The 12,450-nt window shown below is 34.7% G+C and overlaps 2 long non-coding RNA genes across 8 annotated transcripts; both read left to right on the forward strand.

The window, feature by feature from the left end:
* The first annotated feature begins 721 nt into the window (after nucleotides 1-721).
* Nucleotides 722-4,581, forward strand: LOC113773197. Of its 3 annotated transcripts, XR_003468770.1 has the most exons (5): nucleotides 722-939; nucleotides 1,859-1,900; nucleotides 3,463-3,602; nucleotides 3,703-3,804; nucleotides 4,374-4,581. It is a non-coding gene; the product is annotated as an uncharacterized LOC113773197 (long non-coding RNA). The 3 variants fall into 3 exon arrangements; XR_003468771.1 differs by having other exon boundaries at nucleotides 1,851-1,900; nucleotides 3,463-3,804; XR_003468769.1 differs by having other exon boundaries at nucleotides 3,463-3,804.
* A 3,474-nt stretch (nucleotides 4,582-8,055) lies between these two features.
* On the forward strand, nucleotides 8,056-12,443 carry LOC113773185. Of its 5 annotated transcripts, none has more exons than XR_003468766.1 (4): nucleotides 8,056-8,402; nucleotides 9,297-9,346; nucleotides 10,939-11,280; nucleotides 11,850-12,057. It is a non-coding gene; the product is annotated as an uncharacterized LOC113773185 (long non-coding RNA). The 5 variants fall into 5 exon arrangements; XR_003468767.1 differs by having other exon boundaries at nucleotides 9,305-9,346; XR_003468765.1 differs by lacking the exon at nucleotides 8,056-8,402 and having other exon boundaries at nucleotides 8,515-9,346; nucleotides 10,939-11,078; nucleotides 11,179-11,280.
* The last annotated feature ends 7 nt before the right edge of the window (nucleotides 12,444-12,450 follow it).

Below are 12,450 nucleotides of genomic sequence, written 5' to 3' on the forward strand. Positions count from 1 at the left end.
CCCGCCCCCGCTTGCGGGGCACACGCGGGGTTAATAAAATTTTATTATACTTAATTTTAATAAATAATCAAGTACTAAAATATCAACACATTATCAAGTTATTATTCATTTTAATTTTACAATTGAAACTCATAAAAACAATCAAACAAAAGTTATTTGAATACAATCCAACATGATGAAATAAATACAACTAAAATAGTTAAGTTTTCACTTTTGGTACAAATACAATCACTAATTCATTATTGTGTTTGTGTTTTTCTTTTGAGAAAAAAGTGTTATTCTATTAAGTGTAATTAGAAATTTAGTATAAATGCATTAGTAAATTTAGTATAACTAATTAATAAATTCTATTAGTAGACATGTCTAATTATTCGTATAATTGAAATAATATTAATTATATTACATACACTAATATATATTACATAATACATCTAACTAATAATATCATTATCATAAGTTTATAATTAATTAAATTACATATTATATATAATTATATATATATAATTTTTTTTTTTACGGGTGGCGGGGCTGGGGATGGGGCGGGGGCCCGTTTCTAAATGGGGAAAAAAAATTCCCCCCACCCCCGCGCCGAGAGGCCCCGCGGGCACCCGCCCCATTGCCATCCTATTCTTGTTCTCCAATTCATCGGACAAAACTCACTCGTCTCGGAAGCAACTTGAGCGATTGAAGAACTCAGTCTCATTTCAGACATTTCATTCCCTAGAATCAGTAATCAACATCTCTTCCTATACAAAATCCTTTCACAATCTTCATAATCATCCACCTAACAAAACAGAAGAGAACAAGGAAAAAAAGAAAAGAAAAGCAAATGCAAAGCCAGAACAAAACAGGGAATTCGAGGAATAGAGAGGAGCTATTGTTTGCCGACCAGACTTCGCCAGCACTGTGGTGGCTGAATTTCTTCTTCAGAAAAGCACGGTGAAGTTTCTTTGGTTTTTTGTTTTTTAGTAATTTTCACCCCACCACCGCTATCACCATCGCCATCGCTATCGCCGTATTGTCATTAACTGAAATTGAAATTTTGTGCTCCAATTTTAAATGCTTTTCATGACCTTACTTTCTTGTTTGTGGGTTTAGTTCAGGTTAATAATGGTAGATTATTTGTTCGGTTCTCTTAATTTTTGTGTTGCTGAAACATTGGTTGTGAGTTCGGATAGGTTAGAAATACATTTGAAAGAAAAAAGTTCCGTTTTCGCTAATGCCCAAAATGTATTTGTAAAAATGGCAAAGCAAACGAATTTCCGAAACGTATTTCCTAATTGCTCAAGTTGGGAAGGTTTCTGGATATGCATTTCAAATTTATGGATTACTCTTAGTTGCAAATTTTGTTTCAGCATAATTCGTAGATTTTTTGCATCTCTTTGGTTTCTGAAAAAAAGAAGCATGAAAGTTGTACTTTGGTTGAAATACTTCAGAACTCCTACAGAGTCTTTTCCTGTGGAGTATTAATGTTTTGGGAATAATTGCAGACTGAAGTTTGAAGGAACTATGGAAAAGAATGAGGTTTTGTTTTTGTTTCTTCAATAACTCATAATTGAAGCCTAAGTGCTTAATTTTGTAAAATGTATTGTGGCATACTGGATCTAAATTGTCTAGTCAGTCTTTAGTCTTTGATCGGATCTAGTCATAATTTGACATGAATTATTATTATGTATTGATTAGTTCAGGCAAATTGAAAGTCATACCATTGCTTGAGTATCGAAGATGAGGCATTACGGCTTAAGGACTAAGGAAGTGCTGTTGTTGATGATGCTGTTGTTGATCCAATGCAACGAAATACTATGTGATTAACTCTTTACTCTCTTTCAAATTAATCTCTGATTTTTCAGCATGACAGGTATGGATCTCACGTCTCAGTGGCGCATACTTGCTTTGTACGGTTAGTCATTTGCTTATTCTTCACAATTTGTCTTGCTGCATATGAAGTTGAACAACCCTTGTGTTCTGGTTGTGTCGTCATCTTTAAATTTCATCCATGAGTAGCCATAAATAAAATATTATTCTCAGACATTTACATATAATCAGGCATATCATGGTTGGTTGTTATTTATTTGTAAATAGAATTAGGTTCATGCAAAATATGTACAATAAATTGTCAAATATGTAATGTTGCTGGCCGAAGGATGGTGTCAATTTTTAAATTGACTTAAGTATGCATTATCAGTTTTAGTGAAATTAAATTCACGCTATGAAAGTACTCACAGAAGGCAAGAGGCTTAATGCTGTCATTGTTCCTTTCTGTATCTCTTTTTTTTTTTCAAATGCTCCTCGGCATTCATGGCTAAGACTGGCAAACAATTTTCAACCTGGTCAAGTTAATAGACAAAGCAGTAGAATCTGCCACAATTTCTTCCATGCCTGTAGCTACTAACAAAGAAGGATGTGTTGTGTTAATGAGCGGGGGGAATCTCACTCTATTCTTTAAGTTCCAAGAAGTCATTGGAATGCTTCATGAATGAGTTATGTGTCTTCCTTTTGGACTTGGCAAATCAAAAGCTTTGTTGTGGCCCCTCGGTCAAGTACCAGAAGAATTTCCTTGTTAGCAGGCATCTTTGTAGTGAGGAATGAGAACTTCCAAATAAATGGAGAAAACAAGTATTTGTTAGATAGTCTTCTGAATACTGTCGTCCCTATGTCAATTGATGCATATATTGATGTAAGTACGCAAAATCACGGTCTGACTAACATCTACTTGAAATCATAATCACTATGTTTGAAGTACTTGATGTAAGTTCTGCTACTGATAATGGCTTGTTGTATAGCTAATTGGCAAATCTTTGATTACCACATTGAATTTGTGCTTGAAATAATGAAACTTGAAAAACAGAAACAAGTAGTTAGTGGTTGATTCAGCTGTGGCTATTTTTTTTTTTCCTTTTTTTGTCTATTATTCAGCTCTGGCTATTTTCGTTTCTTTCCTTTCTCTTTTCTTTTTAGTTTCACCAATCTGATTTTGGAAAATCTCACTGGCTTGAATATTTTCGTAGGAATTGTTGGGTTAATGTTTTATTAAACTCCTTAGCTTTTTGAGAAATCAAACATATGAAATTAGCAACCTGATTGTTTGGATTGCATTTTTCTGAGTTGTGTCAAGTATTATACAATTCAGGTAGCATTTTTGTACACAATTCAGAAAGCATTTTTTCTGGTGACTTGGGCTTGGTGTAATAATCATATTAAAATAGCAACCTGAGAAACCAGACAAGTTGCTATCTACCAACAAAAAACAGAGGACATGGAGGAAGTAGTAGTAAAAAGGAATAGGCATATAATGTGGAACTGATGATTGATCCATTGCATATATATGTGTAGTGCCTTTTTTAATTGTAGGTGGAGAATGCCAGCATTTGTTGATATGCTCTTACTTCTGAACATTGCTTTACTTTGTCCTCAAATTCACATGACTGATTTTAATTGCTTTAGTTGTAAATGTCTTTGCAGGCCTCTAATTGATTATTTAGTGTCATTGAATGTTATGCAATTAAGCAATTACTACCAGTGGACAAGGTTTGAATTATTTGTGGCTTTCTTGTGACTGGCAACAATGAGCCTTGGTTAGAGAAGGCTTTCTCGTCTTTCAGGTGCATCATTCACATATAAATGAGTTGAAAATCAACCAGTGCCAAAGTCTACTGACCAGATTACTATATCTAATGCAATTATTGTTCTTTTGTGTTTAAGGAGGAACTACGAGGTCTTCTTCCATGTGCTTGTGTGGCAGGGTCATCTTAGCTGTCTTGCTTCCACCATGGGCTGGCAGTGAATACCAATAACATCACTTTGGTACGTAAGTTAAAAGGAAAAATCATTTTGGCTTTTTCAGGAACTAAGATATTGCATTCCGTATCATGCTTACTTTGCTACAAATTGAGAGGTGGGTACGTGAGTTTCTTCCTTGTGTCATTTGTTCTATTCCAACCTGTTAAGCCTAATACATGAGAGTTGATGAATTATTTCCCCACGATCACAATTGTAGATTCTATTGCTCTCCTCTTATATATTTATTATCCTTAACGATATGCTAAGCAGATTAAATTGCCATCAGTTTCATGATATATAAATGCATGAAACAAGGATTCAAGTTTTACCGAACAAGAAAGAGTTGGGATTTATGTTTTAGATTCTTGAACTTCAGTTGAGAATAGAAATAACTAGAAACTGTTATTGGATGACAAATTCTTTTGTGTGCTGATCATATTTCACCTAGTGTGATCGCTTTTGAGAAACAAATTTGAGTCTTCTGCAAGCATTTGTCTGTTTTGCCTCTCCACTTTTCTCAATTTTTCTTTCTTAGAATTTCCTGGTGGTACTAGAAAAAAAGGTTGAGAATTCGATTTTTTATTTAAGTGCAGCCTGATGATGGTGGGGGAGCATTGAGTGGGATTTATTTGGGATTAAGGGGCTCTTGCGAAAATATACTCAGTTATGCTATGGGATTACTTGGGGGGACTAATATGGTCTAGCCCAAATTGGTGCCGCCCAATTCTATGATGTAACATAAAGCCCCATTTGTGGTACTTTGAACACATGGATATATTTCAGGTCCACCATTTTTTTTTTCGAAAGAGGTCCATCTTAGTCTCTTCAGTTCATAAATACAGTGGTAAAGAAAGAAATTGGCTGCCTGATAGGAATCTCAATCACGGAAGATTGGAGAATTACTACTGGCTGATAACTGGAATACAAGTAGTAAATGTGATTTATTATCTAATATGTGCTTGGTTTTATATCCATGAACCATTGGATTTGGCTGCTGAAAGCAGGGATGCAATGGATTTGGAGTTAGCAAAGGAGAGAATTTTACCTGTTGATTCTAGTGTAAAGGCAGAAACAGAACAAGAAAGAATTGGAACATGTTAGAATTGCCCGTAGATTAGTTGATGATGTGCTTGCACCTTTTTATGACTGCTTCCTGCAGTTCAGTGGATTGAAAGTTGAAATATATATGGTGGGGGAAACATGAATTTGTTCCTTTTATTGTGCTGTGCTAGGGCACTTTAATTAGATTCTCAGTGCCAAGTTCCCAGTTACTTTCAACTGCCACTTCCAAGATCTTGCTCTCTCACTTACTTTTTTGGTTAAGCCTTTCATGCTCTACAATTTGTGATGCATATAGTGATAGTGATTCTGAAATTTTAAACAAACGGCTCATAAGATTCTTAATCAATATGCGGTAGTCTTGACAAAAAAGTAAAGAGCAAATTCCCCTCATTCCAATATAGATAAATAGGCAAAAAACGTAATCAAGTTCTATAACGTTCCTGTCAAATATCATCAGTTGCTCGAAAAAACACTACTTATTGTAACGTAATCCCTTCAAAAAGTAAATCTCAGCCTGCCCTTCAACCTTAAACCACATAACAACTAATGCCTCCACCACTACTTAGTAGTGGATTTTGTTGCCATCTCGGGTAGCATTTCCACTCCTTGCTGCTTGATCATTAGCACTTCGGGTAGCAATTCCAGTACCTCTTCCTGCTTGATAACTAGCACTTGCGGCAGGTATGTTTGAGGGTGGATTTGGTGGTGGTGGGCAAGGAACTCCGCCGCTTGGCCCGTACAAATAGCTGGAGCAATTTCCATATTCAAACCAACACAGCTCGGCTTTCTTTTTGCAATTCCAAATCGTCCTTAAGAGCTCCGTGGGATGACACATTCCTGATAGTATCATTGTTCCGTCTTGTTCCCCTTTATAATTGCGAACTGATGGTGTAGAGAAGAGAAATGAATCCATGCCAAGATTTAGCCAAACAAATTAAGCATTTAGATTCAGTCAGTCCATAATTTCTGGAATATAAATTATATGCGTTGAAGGCTCAAAACTAACCACTGAAAATTCTGGATAATTAATTAAGAAAAACTAAAGCACTTTTCTCAGCCACTCTATAATGCAAGACTTGTGAATTACAAGGACACTTAAGTAATATGGGAAACAAATTCGACATTTTTTTTTGTTAGCAATAATAGCAATACTTTTTGTTTGGACTAGGGGCAGTGATTCCGTGTGATTCGCTCTAGTTGTTGTATTTATTATCTTATTTGGTATAGAGTTGGTGTATTATTATATTCGTGAAAAAAGTGACGCATATAAATAAATATTTCACATGTATTCATTACAACATTATAACGATTAATTTGATTGCAAATAAAAATTTTCAGCGTATACAATAACTGAATTGAATCACACACAACACAACTGTATTATATCTATTTCTTTTTAATCATATAGCAAAACATCAATACACACAGGTGTTGAAGGGAAAATCCCTTAATTTTCTGTGACCAAGACTATTCTACTTACAACTAAATCAGAGACAGCAACGTATGCGAAGTGATGAAACAATAGAGGAAAAAAGAAAATGAATAAAGAGGGAACAACAAAGTGAAATTTTAACAATACCTTGGATACAATCAATTATTTGTATTCTTGCCTTTTGCCACCCCTTTTGAAGCCTATTCATTTTTATAACACAATTCTGAAGAAAGTAAAATGAAATACAGAAACCAATTAAATGAGTGAGAGATTAAGCATTGAGAAATTAATTATCTAAATTTAACTTTTGATGAAAAGGAAATTGTAGTAGAATATACCATGAACATCAACTCCTCTTGCTCGACTTGAGGAGGTATTTCAACTTGTCGTTTCCGAGCAAAGAAATTGAAACCAAGGAACTTCATGGCAAATCGTTGTTGCTGTAGAGGATGTGATGAAAAACAAAATGAGAAATCAATAATTAGCCTAGTGATATTGATGAGGAGCAGAATTGATGAGAAAGATCACGTATTGCAAACTGAAACAGTGTACTATAACTTTTGGGTACTTTTTCCTTAAATATGCCTAACAATGCTAGTCCAAGTCTTTTCATGGTGTAAAAATTATATTCTAGACAAATGCTTTTTTTTTTTTAAGACAAATGCTATTGACTCCTGTATATATTATAGCACTGGAATAGATGCATGCCAATTATTTGAATTTCAATTATGCTCTTAATTTTCTAATTATCAGTTACTTTTTTAGTTTTTTTTTCCTTCTTTTAACAAAGAAATTTGCAATTGAGCATTTTTTATGATGCACATATCCCTCGAAAAACCCAGTCAAATCTCCTTCACAAACTTCATACCGATGTATACAACAACAATTACAAAAATCGAAAATAAGAAAAAAAATTTAATAAGCAACAAATATAATTGAAAGACTGAAAAGTCTAAAATAATCAGATAAAATAAATGCTCAGATACGCATGTGCATTCTTAGAAACATTGCAACAATCATAGATTCGCTATCAAATTAAATATGCTTTGGTACTCAAATAAAATAGTATTAAAGACGACATTATTGAATAACGTACCTGGAACTCAAGAAATCGATCTACTATAGCCACTTTCTTGTGAAGAAGACTATAAAGCTTAGGGTTTTATAGTTTCTTCCTTTCGTGGGTGAGGGGAAAAGGTTGAAGGGAATAGAAGTTTGATTCACAATTATAAGACAAGACATTTCCTTTTTTTTGCAGAAGAAAATGAAAGGGAATAATTGTTTCCTTAAGGAATCTAGAGGAAATTAGCAAAAAAGGATACACAATGTAGAAGGAAGTGCTGACTCAAAAACACAAGAGAAACCATGTTTAAACTTAGTAACTTCAAGTTAGCGCTTTTGACTGATCACGGAAACCAGTTTTTTGGAGAAGGGAAAGTAAATCAAGAAAGTGTATAAATAGGGAGAGCAATCAATACAGATTTCTGCATTTATGTGGTAATTTAGGTGTGCTGGCCATTGTTTCTTGTCCGTCTAAAAATTCTCTATTATTATTACTATTAGTAATATATTTTTTATTATTATTTGTAACAAATCATGGTAATTATTATTTTTGTTATTTGTACTTCATAATTTACTACCTATTTGAAATAACATAGCCAGAATCAGAATCGTATCATTGATACGCTCAGCTGTATTTTTTGATTTATTTTATACATCCTCAGTCCTTACTACTAAAAGCGCGAGCTGGACTTGCCACAGTGCCCATGGACCGGTTATACTGTACTTTTAGGTAACTTCAATGGCATTTCAGAAGCAAGATTGAAGCGGTCAGTGGACCGACTCATTCTTGTTCTCCAATTCATCGGACAAAACTCACTCTCGTCTCAGACATTTCAGACATTCATTCCCTAGAATCATTAATCAACATTTCTTTCTACACAAAATCCCTTCACAATCTTCACAATCATCCACCTAAATAAACAGAAGAAATCGAGGAAAAAAGAAAAGAAAAGCAAATCCAAAGTCAGAACTAAACAGGGAATTCGAGGAATAGGGAGTCATTGTTTGCCGACCAGACTTCGCCACCACTATTGTCGTGGCTGAATTTCTTCATCAGAAAAGCACGGTGAAGTTTCTTTGGTTTTTTTTTTTTTGGTTTTTTTCAGCCCACCACCGCTATCACCATCGCCATCGCTATCGCTATCGCCGTATTGTCATTATCTGAAATTCAAATTTTGTGCTCCAATTTTAAATGCTTTTCATGACCTTACTTTCTTGTTTGTGCTCCAATAATGGTAGCTTATTTGTTGGGTTCTCTTAATTTTTGTGTTGCTGAAACATCGGTTGTGAGTTCGGACAGGTTAGAAATAAATTTGAAAGAAAAAGTTCGGTTTTCTCTAATGCCCAAAACGTATTTGTAAAAATGACAAAGCAAACGAATTTCCGAAACGTATTTCCTAATTGCTCAAGTTGGGAAGGTTTTCTGGATATGCATTTCAAATTTATGGATTACTCTTAGTTGCAAATTTTATTTCAGCATAATTCGTAGAATTTTTTGCATCTCTTTGGTTTCTGCAAAAAAGAAGCATGAAAGTTGTACTTCGGTTGAAATACTTCAGAACTCATACAGAGTCTTTTCCTGTGGAGGATTAATGTTTTGGCAATAATCGCAGACTGAAGCTTGAAGGAACTATGGAAAAGAATGAGGCTTTGTTTTTGTTTCTTCAATAACTCATAATTGAAGCCTAAGTGCTTAATTTTGTAAAATGCATTGTGGCATACTGGATCTGAATTGTCTAGTCAGTCTTTTAGTCTTTGATCGGATCTAGTCATAATTTGACACGAATTATTATTATGTATTGATTAGTTCAGGCAAATTGAAAGCCATACCATTACTTGAGTATCGAAGATGAAGTATTAAGGCTTGAGGACTAAGGAAGTGCTGTTGTTGTTCCTAATCCAAAGAAATACTATGTGATTAACTCTTTACTCTCTGTCAAATTAATCTCTGATTTTTCAGCATGACAGGCATGGATCTCACGTCTCAGTGGCGCATACTCGCTTCATACGGTTAGTCATTTGCTTATTCTTCACAATTTGTCTTGCTGCATATGAAGTTGAACAACCCTTGTGTTCTGGTTGTGTCGTCATCTTTAAATTTCATCCATGACTAGCCATAAATAAAATATTATTCTCAGACATTTACATATAATCAGGCATATCATGGTTGGTTGTTATTTATTTGTAAATAGAATAAGGTTCATGCAAAATATGTACAATAAATTATCAAATATGTAATGTTGCTGGCAGAAGGATGGAGTCAATTTTTAAATTGACTTAAGTACGCATCATCAGTTTTAGTGAAATTAAATTCACGCTATGAAAGTACTCACAGAAGGCAAAAGGCATAATGCTGTCATTGTTCCTTCCTGTATCTCTTTTTTTTTTTTCAAATTTTTTTTTTTTCAAATGCTCCTCGGCATTCATGGCTAAGACTGGCAAACAATTTTCAACCTGGTCAAGTTAATAGACAAAGCAGTAGAATCTGCCACAATATCTTCCATGCCTATAGCTACTAATAAAGAAGGATGTGTTATGTGTGTTTTGTGTTAATGAGCGGGGGAAATCTCACTCTATTCTTTAAGTTCCAAGAAGTCATTGGAATGCTTCATGAATGAGTTATGTGTCTTCCTTTTGGACTTGGCAAATCAAAAGCTTTGTTGTGGCCCCGCGGTCAAGTACCAGAAGAATTTCCTTGTTAGCAGGCGTCTTTGTAGTGAGGAATGAGAACTTCCAAATAAATGGAGAAAACAAGTATTTGTTAGATAGTCTTCTGAATACTGTCGTCCCTATGTCAATTGATGCATATATTGATGTAAGTACGTAAAATCACAGTCTGACTAACATCTACTTGAAATCATAATCACTATGTTTGAAGTACTTAATGTAAGTTCTGCTACTGATAATGGCTTGTTGTATAGCTAATTGGCAAATCTTTGATTACCACGTTGAATTTGTGCTTGAAATAATGAAACGTGAAAAGCAGAAACAAGTAGTTAGTGGTTGATTCAGCTGTGGCTATTTTTCTTTTTTCCTTTTTTTGTCTATTATTCAGTTCTGGCTATTTTCGTTTCTTTCCTTTCTCTTTTCTTTTTAGTTCCACCAATCTGAGTTTGTAAAATCATCACTGGCTTGAATATTTTGGTAGGAATTGCTGGGTTAATGTTTTATTAAACTCCTTAACTTTTTGAAAAATCAAACATATGAAATTAGCAACCTGATTGTTTGGATGGCATTTTTTTGAATTGTGTTAAGTATTATACAATTCAGATAGCATTTTTGTACACAATTCAGAAAGCATTTTTTCTGGTGACTTGGGCTTGGTGTAATAATCATATTAACATAGCAACCTGAGAAACCAGACAAGTTGCTATCTACCAACAAAAAACAGAGGACATGGAGGAAGTAGTAGTAAAAAGGAATAGGCATATAATGTGGAACTGATGATTGATCGATTGCATATATATGTGTAGTGCCTTTTTTAATTGTAGGTGGAGAATGCCAGCATTTGTTGATATGCTCTTACTTCTAAACATTGCTTTACTTTGTCCTCAAATTCACATGACTGATTTTAATTGCTTTAGTTGTAAATGTCTTTGCAGGCCTCTAATTGATTATTTAGTGTCATTGAATGTTATGCAATTAAGCAATTACTACCAGTGGACAAGGTTTGAATTATTTGTGGCTTTCTTGTGACTGGCAACAATGAGCCTTGGTTAGAGAAGGCTTTCTCGTCTTTCAGGTGCATCATTCACATATAAATGAGTTGAAAATCAACCAGTGCCAAAGTCTACTGACCAGATTACTATATCTAATGCAATTATTGTTCTTTTGTGTTTAAGGAGGAACTACGAGGTCTTCTTCCATGTGCTTGTGTGGCAGGGTCATCTTAGCTGTCTTGCTTCCACCATGGGCTGGCAGTGAATACCAATAACATCACTTTGGTACGTAAGTTAAAAGGAAAAATCATTTTGGCTTTTTCAGGAACTAAGATATTGCATTCCGTATCATGCTTACTTTGCTACAAATTGAGAGGTGGGTACGTGAGTTTCTTCCTTGTGTCATTTGTTCTATTCCAACCTGTTAAGCCTAATACATGAGAGTTGATGAATTATTTCCCCACGATCACAATTGTAGATTCTATTGCTCTCCTCTTATATATTTATTATCCTTAACGATATGCTAAGCAGATTAAATTGCCATCAGTTTCATGATATATAAATGCATGAAACAAGGATTCAAGTTTTACCGAACAAGAAAGAGTTGGGATTTATGTTTTAGATTCTTGAACTTCAGTTGAGAATAGAAATAACTAGAAACTGTTATTGGATGACAAATTCTTTTGTGTGCTGATCATATTTCACCTAGTGTGATCGCTTTTGAGAAACAAATTTGAGTCTTCTGCAAGCATTTGTCTGTTTTGCCTCTCCACTTTTCTCAATTTTTCTTTCTTAGAATTTCCTGGTGGTACTAGAAAAAAAGGTTGAGAATTCGATTTTTTATTTAAGTGCAGCCTGATGATGGTGGGGGAGCATTGAGTGGGATTTATTTGGGATTAAGGGGCTCTTGCGAAAATATACTCAGTTATGCTATGGGATTACTTGGGGGGACTAATATGGTCTAGCCCAAATTGGTGCCGCCCAATTCTATGATGTAACATAAAGCCCCATTTGTGGTACTTTGAACACATGGATATATTTCAGGTCCACCATTTTTTTTTTCGAAAGAGGTCCATCTTAGTCTCTTCAGTTCATAAATACAGTGGTAAAGAAAGAAATTGGCTGCCTGATAGGAATCTCAATCACGGAAGATTGGAGAATTACTACTGGCTGATAACTGGAATACAAGTAGTAAATGTGATTTATTATCTAATATGTGCTTGGTTTTATATCCATGAACCATTGGATTTGGCTGCTGAAAGCAGGGATGCAATGGATTTGGAGTTAGCAAAGGAGAGAATTTTACCTGTTGATTCTAGTGTAAAGGCAGAAACAGAACAAGAAAGAATTGGAACATGTTAGAATTGCCCGTAGATTAGTTGATGATGTGCTTGCACCTTTTTATGACTGCTTCCTGCAGTTCAGTGGATTGAAAGTTGAAATATATATGGTGGG

Source organism: Coffea eugenioides, chromosome 6 (assembly GCF_003713205.1).
Source record: "Coffea eugenioides isolate CCC68of chromosome 6, Ceug_1.0, whole genome shotgun sequence".
NCBI lineage: Eukaryota > Viridiplantae > Streptophyta > Magnoliopsida > Gentianales > Rubiaceae > Coffea > Coffea eugenioides.